Source organism: Corvus brachyrhynchos, unplaced genomic scaffold, assembly GCF_000691975.1.
Source record: "Corvus brachyrhynchos isolate BGI_N302 unplaced genomic scaffold, ASM69197v1 scaffold200, whole genome shotgun sequence".
Classification (NCBI taxonomy): domain Eukaryota; kingdom Metazoa; phylum Chordata; class Aves; order Passeriformes; family Corvidae; genus Corvus; species Corvus brachyrhynchos.
The window spans coordinates 6,037,453-6,058,050 of NW_008236184.1; the positions used below are offsets into that span (position 1 = coordinate 6,037,453).

Sequence of the window (20,598 nt, forward strand, 5' to 3'; positions counted from 1 at the left end):
ATTTTATTTGCCATTGCACACAGGCTCCAGAAGGTATGGATTGCATCCTGTGTGTGTGTTAATACAGGGCTGTATCCTTGGGAAATTCAGAATTCAAGAAACACAGAGTCATCCTCTGCACCAGTCACCAGTTCACAGACTGCAAACACAGGAAGCCCAGTTAAGGAAAGATCTGAAGGCATGTGGGACTCCTCACGAAGGTACTGACAGTGTGTTTAACCCCAGAACCCTCACAGGGACTTAAAAGTGAAACTAATAGGAAAGGCAAAACACCTTTTTCCATTAAATTTTCCCAGGGAATCTAATCTTTCTGGTTTTAACCCACTCAAATTGCTCAGCTGCTGCAGAAGGATTTAGTTCCTTTGCTATACTTTGGATACCAGCACTGAAAGGAGAATTTGACTTTCTGGATGGAAAGAATGCCACCAACCACGCTCAGCCCCAGACCCTAAAGGGAGAATATTTCCTCCCTCTGCTCTCCTCAGTAGTACCTGTAGCTGGTGTCTGTTTTCCCAGTGAGGTGGGGAATCCTCTCTGGAGAAAAAAGCCTTTTTCCTTACAAGGGAAAACACCAGGAGATAAAGATCTGATGGGTTTAAGCTGCCCTGGTGTGCAAACTAATATCTGAAACAGAACTTCTGCTGCCAGTCTCCATCCTGCTTCTCCTGGCTGTTGTCACTTTCTTGTACAACACACTGACACTTCTCCCCATAAAGATGCAGCCTGCTCATCAGGAGGGCACCCAGAAGGACACGGGAGACACAGGAGACTCCATGACCACCACTAAATTGTCAGGATAAAACCAGCCCTCACTAATTCCATGAGACATAAAGCAGCCCAGACCTCACCCAGGGATTTTAGGTGGCGCCTGAGTGCAAATGACAATAATGGCCATTGGCACTTTTCTGATGGGCAGAGCCCCTATTCCCATTTCCTTGAATGAGATGATGATTATGGACATGAGCCTGCAAAGGGCCTTTTTTGCCAGAACTATTCTGTTTCCTCACTCCAAGTCAGATGGTGGGAGATTTTTTTTGAGTGCCCCTACTGTAAATTGCCAAGAATAACTGTTGCCTCCCCTAAAATGGGAGTGAAAACAGCCCTGTGGGTTCCCTCTGAAGTGACAGCAGCTCTGACCAACTTCAAAGGCGACGGGAGGTTTTTAGTGAGGGCTGTTTGTTGATTTTTTCTCCAGTGAAATGATATTACATGGCATTTCCAACCCTCAATCCTATTAAGTGACAGAACTACCTAATAGCACTCATTAAATAACACAACTTGGTGTCAGAAATTCTCTGACAGGCTCTTGCAATTGAAGTGGTAGATTTATGCCCTAAAACAATACAGGTTTGGTGTTATTGTGATGGGGGTTTTTTAATAAATGTCATTTATTTTAACAGGTGAAAGTGTAAGAGCCAGGACAGTTCATGAAAAGGTTATCACAGCTGAGAAGTTGGTGCCTGAACTTTACATTTAGAGGGAAGAAAGAGCTAAGAAAATGTTCATTGCTGCTGAACTCCTCCAGCTCTGGGAGATCATTTCTTGGGTGACACCACCCTACTCTGCAGTGTTGTCACAGGACACTCAAATGTTCCAGCAGTATTCAGGAACTTTCCATCCTTCTGTCCAAGGAGATACTCAGAGTTAAGTACAGGTGAAGTATAAAACAAATAACAGCCTGAAGCTCTCAAAGGGCAAAGCCAGAATTCAGAAAAAACTCTGTTATCAACATTACAGCTCAAGGATCGTGTCCATATATCCTGCACAGGGACAAGTGAGGTTTGACACAGCCAAGCCCATTTTCAGTCAGCACAGTGACAGAGCTGAGCTGGTCTAAGAGCTGATGCTGCTGGAAGGTCTGTCCCAACCTTCTCTCCCTTCTCTTTTCCACCAGCACTTCCCATCACACAATCCTACTGCTCCTTTGCACTTTCACCAGCCCTTCACTGCTAACTGCACAAATCCTCAGGTCTTTTGCTTCAGTTTTCTGCAGGTGCAGTGAGATGAATCTGCTCAGACAGGAGTCCAAGTGCCAAAGCAGCACAGGGAACTTCCAGGACCATGAAATAATTTAGGATTAAAGGGATCTCTGGAGGTCTCCAAGTCCAGGACAGTGAATCATTGTCTTGGCTCTGCTGGATCAGGGAAATCATCCTGCAGCCTTCTGGATCTGACACCAAAATCCCAACTCTCACAATGTCCAATGAGATTTTAAGTATTTTTCTTTTCATGCAACATGAATGTTGTTGCAAAAACTACTTCTTTTTGTACTCTAAAAGAACAATTACAAAAAAAAAAATCTTCCTGGAAATAACAATTACCAGTTAAATCCCTGACTCTAACATTTTGACCAAAGGCAGAATGCTCTAAGGAATAACAAAACAATGCCACGAATATTTGTGCAGCAGGAAGAGTTTGGAGGTGTTTGTTTATCATAGCTTGTTCCTACTAGACAGAAAGGTTCCTAAAGAAACCCATATAAAGAGCTCTGCTTATTAATAGAATCATGAAATGGTATTTCTAACCTGTTTATAAATGGTTTAAAGGAAATCACAAATATATAAAAACAAAACCAAGTTTACAGTAAAAGGGCAGAGAACTAAATTGGTTATTCCAGTAAGCAATATGTTATATGGAACTCAGCTGAGCATGTCTGCCACCATTCTACCTGGAAAAAAATCAAAGTGGGGAGAGGAGAAAAGATTTTTAGTTTGCCAGTTTTTTTGCAGAAACCAAACAAAAGGGAAAAGCCCATATATTGTATTACCCTACTGTACATATGGACAAGTAGTTTGAGTAATGCACACAATGATTTCACAACGTACTTTGAAAAGATTCAATAATGGCTTTGGAAATATGGGAAAGTAATTTTTAACACCACATTAAAAAGTGATAGAGGGCCCAATCCTGTCACCACTAATTTAAACTGGGGAGAGTTGAACTTGCAGGATCTTCTGGCGGATTTAGAACATTTTTCAACAGCCTAGTTTGGATATTAGCAAAGCCCAGCCTGGCTGGCTCCGATCACATCCCCATTTGCTAAATTACTCCCCATCTCCATTATAATTTAAAACAAAAATATTTTTAATGTCTTGAGTACTTGTGTATTTGGACAGTGCCTGCCTTTCCCTGTCACTCTGACAGCCCTGAGCATCACTCTGGTCAGCAGCTGCCTGAGCATGGAGAGCTGCAGCCCAGCCAGACTCACCAAGGCAGAGCTGCCCACTCTCAACAGCAGCCCTGAAATCACCAGAGTCTGGTGAAGTTCTGATTTTCTGCATAATACTGCCACAAAAACCAATGTCTCCCACCCAGTCAGAGGGCAATCGAGTTCAGTTTCCAGAGATCTTTAGGTTTGAAAGAAACATTTTAATGTCTACACAGTAAGAAAAATGCCAAGGATGAATGTAGGAACTGAGAGGTTGTGTTAGGGACCAGCCATCCTCCCCATCCATAACAACAGGATATGGGATATTTCACAACCTGAGCCTGCACCCAAGAGCCCTTCCCTTCCTCACCCATCCCTGCTGCAGTTTGAGGTGGTGCTGGAAATACCAAAGCTCTGCACGTGGCATGTGAGATTTCAACCATTGTCCTGCAAACCTGTTGCACTTCCCAAGATGCTGCTGGCTCAGACCAAAACTCTGATAGAATTTCTTTTAAAAGGGGAAAAAGCCCAGACAAATGAAAAAAAACTTTCCCATGCAATCTCACTGGCCAAGTCTGTGCTACAGGGCTCATCCATTTTTGCCTCCTCTGGCTCCCACCTCGGACACACTCAGCACGCTGTGATCCAACAGCACCATGTCATGCACTAGGGAGTTAAATGCAGTAAATACAAGGGCAATGACCCAGAGTTCTCATTCATCCTCTGCTTGTCTCACAGTGTTTCCAGTAGAATTTCTGCTTTAAGCATCTAAAACCTTTCAGTTTCTGTCAACTGATCCAACTTGTGAACTGAAACCTTGAAGCTGCACAAACACAGAAGAGCTCTGCCCACAACACACACCCAGACTCAGGAGTCCTCTGGGCTGCCTCAGAGCCAACTTCCCCTTCACTACCAATGTGTTAAACCCTACCATTCAGCCCCAAATAAACCACAGACTCTAAAAGATCCAGTGGTTCCTTCTGGTCTCCTAGTTCGGGTTTAAATGCAGTGCTGGCTCTAAGTTCAGCTCTACTGCAAATGCCTCTATCAGTGCCTGGAAGTTCTTCACATTTCCAAGACAACTCATCAGATTAATCCAGGCTGTTTCATCTCTTCCTTCCAGTTTGGTGTTACCCACAAACAATAAAACTTTTCCTATTCAATTCTCTTGCTGCTCTTGAAGGGCTGAAACAACGTGGTAAAAAAGTTCTACCACAGTAAAGTTGGTCTTGAGGAGGAAAGTTTATTTCTTGTGCTTTTTATGACCTTGCTGACATTTCCTAGCCATAATCTGGAAATGTTAAATGATAAAAAATACAATATTAATCAACCAATTTTCAGTTCTAATTTTGGATAGAAAACTGGACAGAGAAATAATCAAAGACTTACCAAAAAAGCAGATGGCTGGAGAGTGCTTCTGGCAGTCATGCTACTCGCACATGGGACCACTTGAGTTTAACAAATTGGACAACAGAGAGAGAACTGAAATGGAAATTGGGGCTCTACTCCATTCAAATTCTTCAGAATGTTTGTTTTGGATTTTTACCTCTGCTGCAATTTACAACTCTAGATTAGATATAGCAAGAATAATATTCTTGACTAGAAGGAAAACAGAATGGCTGAACTGTTTGCCAACTCACACACATTGTATCCCTGTGTACAAATAATACCAACATATAAATGGGTCTAAATAAAACCCAGTACTAAACGTGTCTTCCTACACAGCAATAAAGTTGCACAAGACATTTCCGTGAGTCAAACTGCAAGGTCCATATCAGCATGGAAACAGGATGGAAGGAAAACCCAGAGCAATCTGAGATATCACAGCTATCTCCATGCAGCAGAGACCTCCTATTGCAACAGGGAATGCATCCCAAAACACACTGCTCAGGAATTAAAGAGGCATTTGTTTCCAACATGAACCAGTTTTGAGACACAAGGCATAGTTCAATGCTTCTTAATTGATCAGAAAGGTAAAAAAACACAAAACCAATGTCAGCTGTATCAATACCAAGGCACACAGGTAGCAGATGATACCAAAAAGGAAGAAAAAAGACTCATTCTGTCAGTCTTCCTGCAAGAAATCAGTTGCCTCAGTGTTTAACAGGAAAACATGAAGGTCTTTCTCAGTGAGATGCCAGTTGCAGCTTAAGGAAAGGTATGGCCAAATATGACATCACCTACCACAACCAAAAATTAAGATGAAAGTTGTGCTGGTCTCAGGGACCAGTCACTCACCAGGGAACCGGTGGTTTTATGTGCACGCCTTCCTGAAGAATCCAAAAATAACATTTTTCCATGGAGCAGAAATTCCTGCAGCCTTCACGCTTTTCCTTTCAGCAATGTTGCAATCCAATGTGCCAGCCCTGTGTAATGAGGTCATCCGACAGTGTAATTTGTAGTATTTTAGTCTGTCAAAATTGATCTTAGAGTTTCTATGGCAACTAGATCCAAACAAAAGATGGAGCAGACAGAATTCGTCTGTCCCTGCCACCACCCAGATTTTTATATAAATATATATGAGCATATATATAAAGCATTACACTTATATAAAGTTAATGTTCATGATTCATCATTAAGCAATGCTAGAAAGCTGGCACTGGAGAAATAGCACACAGGGCCAACATTTAAAAAAAAAGGTAATAAATGTGTAAACTGACATCAATAAAATACATTAAAAAAAGGTAATTCTTCAATTCTCAAACACCTGGGAACAGAGCATGCTTTTCCCCTAAAACCCAGTCAGGAAAAGGTATTATCCATTTCTGGTTGGGATAGATGGAAGGGAATCCTGGTTTTGTTGCCATGAGGTGAAGAACATGACACCTTCCCCCCTGAAAAAATCACCCTCCAACAATTACTGCTAACAGGTTCATGCTTAGGAAAGCTTGACTGTCACTCAGCTTCCTAAGCTTGGGTTTGGAAGCTCTTATGCAAGTCTTGCATGTCTGTCAATTTATTTTAGTGCCCTTGCAGGACCTGAACTGAGTCCAGTTGCTGGATGGAAAACTCTGGTTGTGAAACCCAAAGCCATTTCCAGTCAATATGATTAACGTCAACACCAGCCAGCCCCTTCCTTTTGAAATAAATTGGTGGGATAAGCTTGATTTTCCTACAGATAGCTTCTCCTTGACACTTGGAGGAGCTTCTGAGCACTCCTCAGGAGATTTCACTTGGGTCCTTAACACAGATTGCCAGCTACACACTGTGTTCCTAAAACAATTCCTGACATTCCATGCAAATCCCAGAACAGCCACATGGGTCCTGACTTGGGCTTTAAGGAGAGGATGAACCTTCCCTATCAGGTGACATGTACCTGCCTCCAGAAATCTGTGTGGAGTCCATGAACGATTTTCTGACTGCTGTATAGTGCCACTTTACAGCCTCTGGTGTAAAAACATGGGACAGTTTTAGCAGATCCCTAAAAAGGGTGGGAGGGAATTTCTGAGGGTGGTGTGCAGGTTGGCAAGAGGGTGATACACTCACTTTTGTCGTGCTGTGTCACTGCAGGTCCCGTGGGTTTGCTGCTGGCTGCCATCTCTGGAGGTCACCATGTGCCTGATTCCCAAGGTACTGGATCAGCCACGGGATGGGATTGTGGCTGGAGGGCAGTTTGTCCTCTAGGCCAACTGCTACTGCCTGTTAAGAAAAAGAGAGAATGTTGAGTTAGATAAATATTGGCTATTTAAAAGAAACAAATACTCTCAAAAGCAGGATATTTCTCTGATTCCAAACTCTCCTCCTGGAAAACAGAATTCTCCCATCAGTTTAGGTCTGATGGATGAAAAATTTATGGTGAATATAGGAATAAAATGGTGTGCACATATAGTTTGAAGCACAGGAATGTTTCCACAGCTTACCCTCCTAAAATTAAACACACTCAAGTCTTTCACCTGAGCAAAGACCCTGACCCCACAAAACATATTCACTTGATGTAATGACAGTGAAGAATCCAACCCTGGCAGAAACTGAACTATGTCTTATACTGAATTACAGATGCTTCTTAACAACTTCTGTCTATACAGAATATTGGCATTTCACAGCTTATCTGACAGCTGACCCGGACCTTGGCATGTCTTCAGATGAATATATTTATAAAAATGTACACAATGAGCTGTTACCTCTTTTGAACTTCAAAACATCACTGCTCTGCTACTGTAGCAGGAGACGCAAAATGCTTGTTTAGGTAGGAGTGTTTAAGAAGTATAAAAAGAAATGAAACTGTGGATTTCATCCTAATTATCACTGGTTTGTGTCTGTCAGAGAAGATGTACCTTTTCTGTGTGAAACCCCTCACTACCCCCTCCATCCAATAAAGGCAATCAACATTGAACCTATAAGTTCCTGTCTGCATCCAGTTTACAGGCCTCACCACCCTGCCCTTTGAAATGGAGTCGTGTACGAGGCACATCAGAAAAACTGGAGGAAATTGGAGATAAAAAAGATTTTAAAATAAAAACAGTATTTATGTCTCCCAAATGGGAAGTTTGGATCAGCAAGGGCAGGAAACGGGTCGGTATTTAAGCTGATTACCCAAGCAAAGTCCTCTGCCTTTTCAGCAGAGCCACAGTCCCTCAGTAAAACCATTTAAATTAATTGGAGTTTGGGGCAGGGGGAGCAGGGGGAAGATGTCAAATTTTATCTGGAGTGTTAGTGATGGCTGGCTGGAGAGGGCCTTTCAGGGCTGCTAATTGGGCCCGTTTACTGCGACGCCACAACGGGTTTCCCTGACGGGCCCTAACGAGGCCTGGGCGCAGGTGGCCGCGGTGGCCGCGCTGTCGTAGCCACTCAGGGCCCGCTCGGCTGCACTGGCGGCTCGGGGCCCGCCAGGCATCGGCCCAAAGGTCCTTCCTGGAGAGGGGGCGAGATCCTTCACGTTTGTACCAGAAATTCACACAAATAAAAGTCTTTTTGGCCACGCTGGCCCTATGGACATGGATCTTATTATGCGTTTTACCTAATTATCAAGTGGGCTTTTCTCCTCGTGGAGCCCCGTCCCCTCAGGCTGTGCTTCCATGGGTGTTTGCACACATGTAAAAACTACATCTCCTCATTCACACTTGCACATAACTGACGAGACAAATAATATTATCCTAGTGGGAAGAGCCAGAATTAGAAAGGAAATACTGCAACGTTTAGATTTAATCTGGTGAGCGTTAGATCATGATTCACTCTGACATAAAAGCTCAAGAGCACATTTAGCCAGGGCAAAACGCATTACTGTGTTTTACATGAGAAGGAAATAAGTCTGATGTTTCACGGGCTGCATTATTTGCTGTTGAAATCCTAATGACTGCCCATGCTCTACACCTACGTTGTACTTAATGAATTGGGTTTAAATTTCAGAAAGCTCCAGCAACAAATTGGACGACCGTATTTGCTTCTGGCTCTCCACTATAGAGAGTTTTTTAGTAGAAGAGAACAGAAAACGGACAATAAATTAAAAAAAAAAAAGGTTTCAAATGTAACACTTCATTTATCTTCACCACATTTCACTGCAGTGTTTTTAAAATAAGCATCTTTTTGATAAAATATTTTTTCAAACAGGTAACTACTCAAACACCATAAGCAGGATTGGAATCACTGGTTTTCAATACGCACAGTTAAATATACTGCTCAAGGCTCAGGAAATTTTGCTTTATCAAATAAAACACTGACTTAATGCTCCATATGAAACAGTGGCTGAATCAACACCAGTTTTACAACTGCCTTAACCCAATCTTCTGCTTTCTTCTCACCCTCATCCACAAGATTCCATTGCTTCCCTCCCATCACTTCCTGCTTTTTGGTGGCCATAGGAAAGAACAAATCCCTGCAGCCTCCTCCCTGCTCATTCTCACTCACACCAGTGAAAGAGCAGTCACTTTGGATGGCAGCGCAGTCCTGCTTTGGTTTAACACAGCCCAGGACTGGCAGGCTCCAGGATAGATCTTTTTCCTGGTATATATCCAGGCCCAGCTGTGTTTTCCAAGCAGGGATCTCCATCAGCATTCCCAGAACTCTCTCAACAGGACAGAATAGACTCCATTTCATAGAATCATGGAATAGGTTGAATTGGAATGTACCTTCTAAAGGCCATGAGCAGAGGCACCTTCCACTAATTCCCATCCAACCTGGCCTTGGACACTTCGAGGGATGGGGCATCCGCCACCCCTCTGGGCAACCTGTGCCAGTGTTTTACCACCCCATTGTAAAAACTCCTTTCTTGTATCTAATCTAAGAATTTCGCCCCTTGTGCTGTTCATGGAAGGAATTTATAGTTGAGATGTGAGCCACAATGTGTGTCAGTGCCTTCCTCAGCCCAGGGCATCCCAATAAAACCCCCATGTCTGGGTTTCCAGTGTAATCCAGGTTTTACTTAGACTTGTGTTCATCTCAGCACATTTCCTTCATGTAGCAACAGGAATGAGTATATCTAAAACACCCAGATACACAGAACAAGCTGCTGACTCTTTCTCACAGATGCCAGTTACCAGAAGCTGCTGTGACTCCATGAACATGGTTCTCCTACAAACCCAGACGAGGGTTGCAGGGCTCTCTAAGTATCAGCAATTTCAAGGCAGATAAATGTTATGTAAACTCAAAATTTGCAACTTTATTGCTGTGTATTATTTCATGCCAAGTTGTGCTTTACATAGAAGGCAAATATCATTGAATTTATTTTCTGTAAAAAACAAAATAAAGTTTACAGTTCTGCCTGGCCTCAAGTTTGTTTATAAACACAGGAGCAGACTGGCCTTATTACAATGGGGATGGCAGAAGAAAACCTTCTTCAAGCTGAACATGAGCCAAGAGTGCTCTCAGCAAGTGAGGGCTTCATCTGAGCGTGGCCTTGGCCTCTTGGGCCTGATGAGGAGATGGTAGATTTAATAACAGGTTATATAAGAGGAGATAGTAACAACTCCCTCACTTGGAGGGAAATTATAGTGATGACAGAGCCAAAATTCTCCTTCGAGACAGATGCTGGAACAAGGGGCAACATCAAAAACTGTGCCTTGGCAGGCCCAGATCAGAGATTAGGAAAAAGGTTTTTCAGCAGAAGGGTGATGCAGCCCCTAGACAGGTGCCCAGAGAGGTGCAGGATGGTGATCCTTGGAGATATTTCATGCTAAACACATGCCTTTGGACACTTTTGATAAAATATGTTACAAAAAAGTTCTTGAGGTATTGGAGGAACCACAGATGTTTGGCACTTCTCAAAAGCACCTGTCCCTCTTTTTATAATAAACAAATGCCTTCAAAAGCCTTATCATAAAATGCCTTATGACTGTGGCTCCATGCCTGTATCCCCACAACACCAGACCATTTGGGGATTCCATGCAAACCCTTGTTCTGATGGACCTTTCCCTATAAACACAGACTTAGGAGGAACAGTGCAGGATCTGTTCATGCAAGTTGTGTCACAAGAGCAAACTCCACATATTTGAAAAGATTATCAGTCAACTACAGTTCTTTCCACTGTAGAAACAGTTACTCAGTTAAGATAAACAAAGAAATTCCCATGCACTGAAAAGGAAAACCTATTAACTGATTAAACATGTGAATCAGTTGATAAACTGGTTATCAAAGTTCTGAAAACATTTTTAACAATGACCCTTCCTGCCATGTTTAACAATGACCCATAAAAGCTAGAATAATTCAGCCCTTTACAGGAAACCAGCTGGATAGAAAACAGAAAGTATTTCTGATCTAAGAAGCTGCAGCTATGCCATATGAGCTGACAAATTTAGACGCTAATTATGAGTAAAGTAGTGATAAACATTTCAAATGCCAATTAAAAGCTTTGCACAAAGTTTTTTCAAAGGTTTCTAACTCTTTTCAGCACACAGAATAAATTCCCAGCTTTATCCCATCTGATGGATGTTTGTAACTCATTCCTCATTTCAGGCTTTTCATGTAACTATAAAAATACTTATTAAAAAACCAAACCAAAACACTCCTTAATTTTCAGGACAAGTTGAAGATCTACAAGCAGAACAGGAATGTAAATACTTATGTTTTTCTTACAACTGATCATGCAAATCCCATCTCAGCAAAAATTCCACCTCAGAACTACTTGCAGGCATGCAAAAGCAGAATGTAGCATGGACTAATAATGAGATTTCACATGATAGAGAACATGGTTTTACTTCTCAGTACATTTTAAAAAAAGGTACATTGAAAAAACTGTTAGATCTGGCCCTAGGGATAGCTGAAGGATCCTTTTAGACAAGCCCAGATCCACAGAAGAGCAAAAATTTGCGTGCCAGATAAAGGTCACAGCTAACCGACAACACCACAACTGTTCACATGCAAAGCATGGACAGAACCTACTGTATTTAAAGAAAATGCCCCTCATGAACTTCAGGTGGAGATTTATGTTTTCCCAAAATTCAGAGAAATATTCAGACCTAGGGTACTTTTCAGAGCATTCTATACCAAGGCTTGAATCTATTCCTCTTCCTCCTAAACTTTGTATTAGCCATCTTAACCAAAACATACCCAAATCCTACTTCTGCATGGCTTCATGGCAAGCAAATTACCTATAGGTTTATTTTTCATTATAAGAAAAATCTGTCCAGCTAAAAGGCAACATCACAAATCAGAGAAACCCCAGACTACAAGATATTCTCACCAGGGTCTTGTACGGCAAGTTAGCCAAGACTTCATCATAAAACCTTTCAATCAACTAAGAACTTTTTAAGAAGTCACAGAAAAAAGATTCAGGCTTTCTACCAATTACTGCAGAGTATTGGAAGTAAGTTAAAACAGTCAGTATTTAAACATTTGGCTTTACAATGATCTTAAAACAGTCTCTTTAAAAAAAAACATCTCCCAGCCTTCTCCTAAGCTGAAATAATAACACATACAGAATTAAATGCCAGTATTCTATTTTCATTCCAGAAACACAACATTTAAAAGCAATCAAATGAGGCATTTTTTAACGGAGCAGCATAAATAAAAAGAAAATATCCAGAGGTTTTCAATTTTGAAAAGTCTGCTACCATTTCTGGGAACATCAGATCTCAAATGTGGGGCTTGCTCACTATATAAAAAGACCGTATTTATTTGGCTACAGCCCTGTTCTCAGTAAGCACTGATGGCTCTGCTTTTGGAAGAGGAAGAAAACAAGAAGTTCAGAGTGTTGTTTTGAAGTGTATTCCAAGACTATAATGGATTTGGAATACATCTGAGCCCCATGCAGACCCGGGATGTGGAAGGAGCATCTCTCTGTGAAGAGTTCCTCAGTTCATCAAATCTAAAAAGAGATGAATACACCAAGGATTTGAGAGTTTCAGTTCTGTAATTTGAAAAAGATGTCAAAACTGCCCAGTTCATATAATTAAGGTCATGCTGCACTTCTTTGGTGTCCAGAAACAAAGCAGGAGCAGAACAGTCCATTCTCCCCATCATCTCCCTCTCAACAGTGGGAAGCTCCCAGTGGGAGCTGCTGCTTTGCAGAGGTTTAATGGTGTGTGAACAGAAAGTCAGAACAAGTTTCCCCATAACCCCTGGCTCAGGCAGCTCCTCCTCCTCTGCCTCAGAGCAGGACTCCACGTGGACTTTGCATAAAGCAGAAATGCATTTTCCCCATTGACAATGATTCCTTCAAATGAGATTAAGCAGAAAAAATTACAGCCAGTTTTCCAACCTTTCCTTTCTCCTGCTTATCCCTCGCTCTGGAGCAGCCACTCTGACCTCAGCACTGCCATCTTATAAAACCAAACCCTACACTTTTAAAGAAATTGATTGGTTTCAAATGTTTCAGTTACTGGGTGCTCAGCTTGGATACCTTGAAGAATTTTTAAATTTTCAGGTGATGAGAAGACAGAACTTTCAAGTCACTTTTCTCCAGACAGCCTGGAACCACAGAGCCCACAGTGATCATCAAACTTTTCCAGTGTCTGTTGCAGAAACTTGGTTACCTATAAATACATTTACAGCTATAGCTACTTCATACATCCCAGTTGTGTCAGCATTCAATTAAATGGTTTTTCTTATTCTACTTAAATGTTTTTGCAGTTACACGTGACACACAATCTTTGCTCTTCTTCTAGGGATGAAATTTGTGTTGTAAAAGCATAACAAAGTGATGCTGAGATTCATGGTTCTTGCTTTCAAAGAAATCTCCTTTAGAACCCGTGATGCAACGGAGCATCATTTTCAAAACCAGGCTTCGAGCTCTGCAGATGAAGGCAAAAGTGTCAGACAAATACCACTCAGGTCTGGTCCTTGCTGCAGCTCAAACGAGATCAAAGGCAGCAGGTCTGGTGTGCCAGACTTCCTGAAACTCCTCTTTGCAACTGGGAATTCCTGCCAGCTCCAGGGAATGTGTTTTATGGCTCACACACAGCCTGACTCATCGCTTGCAGCTCGATGCTGCATCAGGCATCCCTGGGACTGTCTCAAAATGGCAACTGGGGGTGTGTTCCCACAGACTGCTGGGATGTGTGGGCACATCACCATGTCCCATGGGTGGGGATATGCTCAAGTACCACCAGGTTCAGCCCATTTTGTGCCTTCCCTAAGTGGGAGGATTAAGGAAAGGGAAGTCCTTTGGGCAGGGATCATTCCTTGGCTGCCAGCCAGTGTTTTCCATGTCAGAACCCCATCCCTGACATGGATGCTCCCTCCTGTCACAGGAGAACAAGTGTGTGCCACTCATTTCCAGCTCCAGAGGGGAGCATGATGGAAGCAGGCTGGACCAGAAATTAAAATAAAGTATTTCCTGATGCAAACCGTGACTGCAAATCCTCAGTTAGAAAAAGCAAATCACTACAGTAACAATACAAGGTGTCTGAGCAATCTCCAGAGTAGTGCAGCCCTGGCCAGGCAGGAACTGTGTTTGGTGGAGGGAATGACAGCAAAACTTCTTCAGTTCACTATGAAATATTTCAACCCTCTGCACTGTTGAGGCAATTTTTCAAATTGAGTAATTCAATGAAATTGCCACAGACTGATAAAACAAAACAACTGTGTCAAATCTGCAGTTTCCCTGAAAGACCTGAGGGGGAAAAAGAGTTAACAATGACCCTGAAGGTCTTTATTTCAAAATAAACTACATGTTACAGAAAGAAAGACAGAAAGAAAGACAGAAAGACAGAAAGAAAGAAAGGAAGGAAGGAAAAAAAAATCACTGTCTGTAACATTATAGTTTTCAAAGACTGTGCAGCCAGGAATTACAGATAAGCCCTCTTAAAACCATAAAGAAAAATCTTTTGATAGTGTTCAGCTTATTGAACTGGCTCCTCCGTGTATTTGCAGCAATAAAGCTGTCAGGCAGACAGAAAAGGAGAACTAAGTGTTTCAAGACTCAGCCACATGAACTCCTATTAACCTGCATTAACATGCAATTGTTGCTGTGAGCACAGTGTTCCCTGTGTCAAGTGCTTGTAAAGGACACAGGGAAATCCTTCAGTGACAGACAAGGTAACTGCTGCTCTGTCCCACGGACCTTTGAGCACACAGTCTGTTTGGCAAGCACCACACCGATAGCTGTGAATTATTCCTGGAAATTTCCCATCTGCTTAGCAAATTTCAGGATGGGAAGAGATGTTATTTCACTTTAATAACTTTCACATTTTACATCCCACCAAGCAGTTGGTGGTTTGCTGGAGCCTGAGGACTGAATGAACCATTCCTGTCTGATTGCACATGGAACAGCCTCGGGAAGACAGCAGGGGCTGGGGAGGATGTGCTTCAAAGCTCTGAGACACCCTGACAAATCCAAGGTGATAAGACAGGAGGACATTCTGGATACAACTTCAACATTTTCATCTTCACTCCAGCTGCTGTGTCTGAGCTGGATGGGAACACACCAACATCTCCCCTGGACACAAACCCAAGCTATGAAGCACAGACAGCTTTTTGGAACTGGCTGCAAAGCACATTCCCCTTCACCTGGAACCAGTAGCTTGGAATTCTCTGCACCACTCTCTCAGGCACTGCAAAGATGCGCCTTTAGGATGCACCAGAAGTGAGGCTGAGAGAGGCACAGAGGGCTCTGCAGATGAATCCGGGAAGAAGTCATCGCATCTGAAGGAAACCACTTGCACAACAAGCAGTGGCTATAAGCCAGAGCTTAATAAATTTCTGCTAGAAATGAGAAAAAGGTGCAGAAATATTCTGGCACAGCCTTCCAACAGGATGGGAGAAACCACACAAAAAATGTTACAGTGGTTTAAAATGGTTGTTTATAAATTCATAGAGAAGATGAGAGGCTGGAGTGACCTGTGACTGCAGGGACTGGACTTTCTCAGTTCTTACCTTGGATTTGTGCTTCGTGTTCTCCCAAATTCCCCTCCTTTCCAGCCAGGGCAACATCCTGGCATTTGTTTAATGCTTGTAAGCTTCAAGGGTATCCCTAGAAAGGTGATGTGGGAGTATTCTCAGAGATCAAGGTATGATTGCAGAGAGATAGATATGCTTGTACTGGGCTGATGGTTTGTTGTGGGCATTGCTGGTGCAGGTGAGGAGGTTGCTGTGTCCCTTAGGCTGCTCACCAAGGCCTCTGCCCATTTCTCAAGCCTTACCAGACTCATTTACAAGCAACATTACAGATGCCCTCATTGATACCACTATGGCCAATGGGAGAAGGAAGGGTGCTAACCCTCATCCAGTGCAGGGGCTGCCAGAATGGGGGCGTTTACTGGGGTAACAGACTGGTGATAACATCACTGCACTGCCCTACTGAAATATTTTCTAGAATTGCTTCTGTGAGTCCTGCTGTGCTTCCTTGAAGAGGTTGCTCCTGGACAGGCTGCTCTGATTAAACTTCAGTGTCTGGAAAGGAAGGGCAGCACACCAGCATACGCTGAGCAGGTAATTATGAAGCTGACTCTGTAGGTTTCATAAAAGCACAGAGGAAGTTTAAGGTGTGTTTACTCCCTTGGGTTTCATTCCAGGCATTGCAATGTGCCTCCCTCACCTGTCACCATCTTACTTCAACAAATGTAGCCCGGGGGGATTTCAGAGCCTGGATCCTCAACCCAGGTTAAAGTGGCTGCTGCTGACAGACGGAGCTGAGCAGCACATGCAGAACCTGAGCTCACAGGCAAGGAGCATGTAGCTAAATTTTGCCAAATTACTTCAGAAAAGCCTGGTCGAAAGGGATCTTCATTGTAAAATGATGAAAGACACAAACACACATGGAAACCCCTGAAACCAGTGAATTGCACAGACAGATGGCAGGAAGCAGCCTGGGGTTTCTGACTCTCACTCACTTTCAGCAGATGACCACATCGGATTAAGGCATTCCAGAGACAATGCCCGTCACACACTACCCAACCCAAGGCCAGTCTAATTTTCACTGTAGCTAAATGGGCTGGAGAGCTGTTTAGAGTTGGAGGAAGCTCAGGTCTGCTGAAACCTATGCAAGGAGTGCCCATGGAATTACATTGAATCTCTTATGCTCTCCCACTTTTTCTCCTGTCTAAGCACAGCTGCTGAACAGAGATTCACTTATCAGGCCTGTAACTCTGGCTCTCTACAGATCTCCCATTTCCTGCTTCATACCATCCTCGTCATGGGAAACTTCTCCTGGAGATGCTCTGGGGACGTGGCTAACAAAAAATAAATAAAACACACATCTCCCCAATCCAGCTCCAGCAAGGGGAGCAGGATTCTCCTCAAGGCACCGGCAAGCTGGGAGCTGTGGCATCTTCCTGCTCTCCCAGCAGCCACAGTAACCACCAAACATTTTGTAAGAGATTCACACTCCTGCCTCTGTCAAGTGCAGATCTAGGTGCCTTTTCCACTCTAATTCCAGCATCCCACTGAGTGAGAGCTGCAGGAGCCTCAGCTGTGCACACAGGACATGGACCACGCTGAGTGATGTTCACCCAACTGGTTTCACCTTCATTCCCAAGACATATTTCAGCCTGACTGACCTATTTCTTCAAATCCTCTGAGAAAAAAGCCAGAGCAGTGCTCCTTCCACACAGTAGCCACTTGAATTCACCACCTAACAGTTCTCTTTAGTAATGCAAGAGCTGTAACCACCAACAGAAACCACGATTTAGGATACGACAGAATTCACCAACCATTTCATTGAATTGAATGAGTATGAGCAGCAAAAGGAAACATCAACAAATTCCAGATGAAGAATGTAATTATGTTTGGATGGCAGAATGTTTCATATTGTTTTCTATAGGAAAAAAAAAAAAGTCATCATTAAAGCAGTGGAATTTCAGTAAACTATGTTTTGGGTTACGGCCCAGAATAGTTCCACTTGGCAGTTCAGAGGCATGGGTAAAATATTCCAAGGTTCATAAATCCTTGACTTTAATTTGCAGATATAGGTTACAGCTTTAGTATCACTGCAAGGGGGTAAATCATGCTCCCACCTCAGCAGTTGCCAAAGGGCACCGGACCAAGCCTTCGGCTCGACTGGGCAGTGTTTAGGAAAACCACACATCAATGTCTTTCCCGTTCCCATGGCACTCAGATCCTCTGTGCTCCCAGAAGGTTCCTTGGCTGGAACAGGCTCTCCAGCACCTATTTTTAATTCACACTTTAGATGGTGGTGTCCTGTGAGGGAAAATGGTACCTGGAGGTGGGCTGGAGATGGACAAGGTGATTCCTCTCTGACAACAGTTTATATCAAGTATCTCAGTCCTGCAGGCAGTTTGGAACTGGGAGGGATTAATCCGTAAACCCAAAAATCCATCAGCATTCAGCAGCCAATAAATAATTGCATTTAATTTGCATTCTCTGGAACAGGTTAAAGAGTTCCAGAAGTATTAGTTTCTTCAAAACATTTGAAGTGGCACCTGTGTTAACCTGGCTCTCACACAGTTCCAAATTCTGCAGAAAGGGAGTCCCGTATAATCTGGCCAGACTTGCTTTGTTCTTTGAATTCCTGCTCACCCACAGCAGCTCTACAAATACAGTCTGAGGTTGAGCCAGACTCCTCCAAGCCATCAATCCTACCATTGTCCCAAAGAGCACCAGGAATTTGGGTGGCTCACCCAGAGACTTTGTCTCCTTGCTGCTTATTTTCCCTGGCAGCCTCCTATTAAACTACAGCAACATGTCCACACAGCAAACATTCAATAATCAGGTCACCATCTAACATCCAGAAATTAGAGAGCAGCTCCACTTCCACTGCCAAGCCAAACTCCAAAATGAAGTGCTGGCCCAGATTAAAAATTCTTCCAGAAAGGGAGAAAATTGTGGCCTCGTGTCTTAGAGTCTCGCCGTGGCTCCATTTTGGAGGCTTGTACTGTGTCAGACAGTAAATCTTCAGTGGAGACAATCCTGCTTCTCTAGAGAGATCTTCTCTCCTGAAAACAAACCCCAGTTGTCCTGCATCCCAGCCTTGCCTCCCAGGCCAAATGCATCTTCTCCAATAAATGTTCCGAAAGAAGTTGAAAAATAAGTAAAGACATTTCCCATAAATCCAGATTTATATATAATATATTTTAAACAGCAGATGCCAGAGGAATGTAAAATGCTTTGCTAATGGAAGAATTTAAGGAAAAAGCCAGAGTTTTAACATGCAAAGAATGCAAATATCCTGCAAAGTCTGCAGATCCATGGCCTGAGGAGTGGACAACCCCAACTGGGTGTGTAAAGGACGTGTGGCAACCCAAGAGCTGTTTGTACTTTTATGTTGCTGACTCCCTCAGTGACTATAATGTCTCACTCTTTGGGTTCTCCCAGACCCAGATTCTCCAACATATTCAAATCTGGGAGGCTTGGGACTCATCTTGATGATGCACAGCGTCTCTGGTCATAAACCAGGCACTGAAACTGCGCTTTCCAAAATGACAGCTCTGGCTACAAAACCTGTGTTTGGAACAGGAAAAGAGATGGATATAAACACTCAGGAGAAGGCAAGGGAATGCTTCCAGCTCAGGAGGATGGGCAATTTTGGCAACTCAACTTTATAAACCCAAGCCAACCAAGTCCACAAGCCAACAGGAGCTGAGCCAGGGACCTCTGAGATCACCCCAAAGCACCATCCCGAGAAAGTGGCCCAGCTTCAGCTGTCGTGACGATATTCCCAGAATTACAGAGTGCTTTGGGTTGGAAGGGACCTCACAGACCTTGTCACTCCTCACCCTGCCAAGGGCAGGGACGCCCTCCACTACCCCGGATTGCTCCAAGCCCTGTCCAACCTAGCTCTGGACACTTTCAGGGATGGGGCAGCCACAGCTGCTCTGGATATTCAACAACCATGAAGAGTCAAGCAAAACTCATACACAACATGACAAGGGAGGTTTGAGTGACTGTGCCTGCAAATCCAGGCAGGCATTTGCACAAGCAAAGGTCAAAACCAGGACACAAAGCTCTGGAAAAGGTCTGTGCATCCCAGTTCACATCCGGCCTATAACAATTTCTTTTTTGTGTTTTATTTACATCTTCATCTGAATAGAAACACAGTAAATGAGGTTAAGTTAAAATGGTAAACAAGAATTTCAGCTTTAAGCTTTGATTTAGATGATCTGTTTTCTGATAGTGCTGATGTGAATTGTGCCCCTCAGTTATTTCTGGAGGCAGAGTTTATAAACAGGTAACCTACAACAATGTTTCTTAATCCCACCACCCGCTTAATAAAGTGGAGGATCACCTAAACTTAAAACAATATATTTAAAACACCAAGAACCATTTCCTGGAGTGTTGCCTAGTTTGTTTCAAACTTTTTTTTAACAAAAACAAAAGAGGAGTCCAAGCTGTGAATGTTTGTTTATTGCTTTTATGTTTTGATTGTACTTATTTCTGTGCCTGTACAAGTGGAAGCACATAACTTTTATTTTTACAACAGCCCTTTTAAAAAAGGAAGTCACTTCTGCTCCTAATTGTATTTTCAACTAAGGACCATAAGATATGAGAAAGTGGACCACAGAATGATAACAAAGATTAATTTTAAAGGGTTTTTTGATATACTATAATGAGTAACTTACAACCATGTTTAGATATGCTTGATTGTGGGAAGCACATGATGCCCGTTCCAATTTTTTTTAAAATTTCAGACTTCCCTAAACTCTTAAATTCCCTAATCTAAATGTCTGGAGAGTTTAGAGTCTCCCTCCCACAGCTTCCCCAGGGATATTTCCTAAAGCACTGAGAATGGAAAGATAAGCATTCCTCAGTGTTCACACTGCTGCATTGTTTCATTTCCCCCCAATTTTCAAAGAAATCTATATGATAATGGCAGTGCTGCTCTCTCAGGGAGAACCCCTGTTCCCATGGCCACAGATGACAAAACAAGCCAGGAAATGATTCCTGGGGTATCCGTGCAGGGCTGGGAGTTGGTCTCTGGTGATCCTTGTGGGCCCCTTCCAGCTCAGGATATTCTGATTCCATCACAGCACTCATTCCATTCCCAAATCACAGCACTCCAAAACTGTATTGAGTGCAGTCCTAAGCATTATGATTTTAAAAATATTTACAGTTTACTGCCTAAAATGGAACCCCAAAAATTTAAGTGAGTTTCTGCCATACCTTTCACCTAAGAGTGAAATGAT

The 20,598-nt window shown here is 42.9% G+C and overlaps 1 long non-coding RNA gene across 1 annotated transcript in view; it reads right to left on the reverse strand.

Annotated features, from left to right (window-relative positions):
* Window positions 1–5,391: 5,391 nt before the first annotated feature.
* The window catches only part of LOC108447364, a 39,728-nt gene continuing 24,521 nt past the window's right edge, over window positions 5,392–20,598 (reverse strand). The window contains exons 2-3 of the long non-coding RNA XR_001862906.1: window positions 6,635–6,787; window positions 5,392–5,514 (exon numbers count right to left, since the gene is read on the reverse strand). This is a non-coding gene — a long non-coding RNA (uncharacterized LOC108447364). The remainder of the gene's footprint in view (window positions 5,515–6,634; window positions 6,788–20,598) is intronic.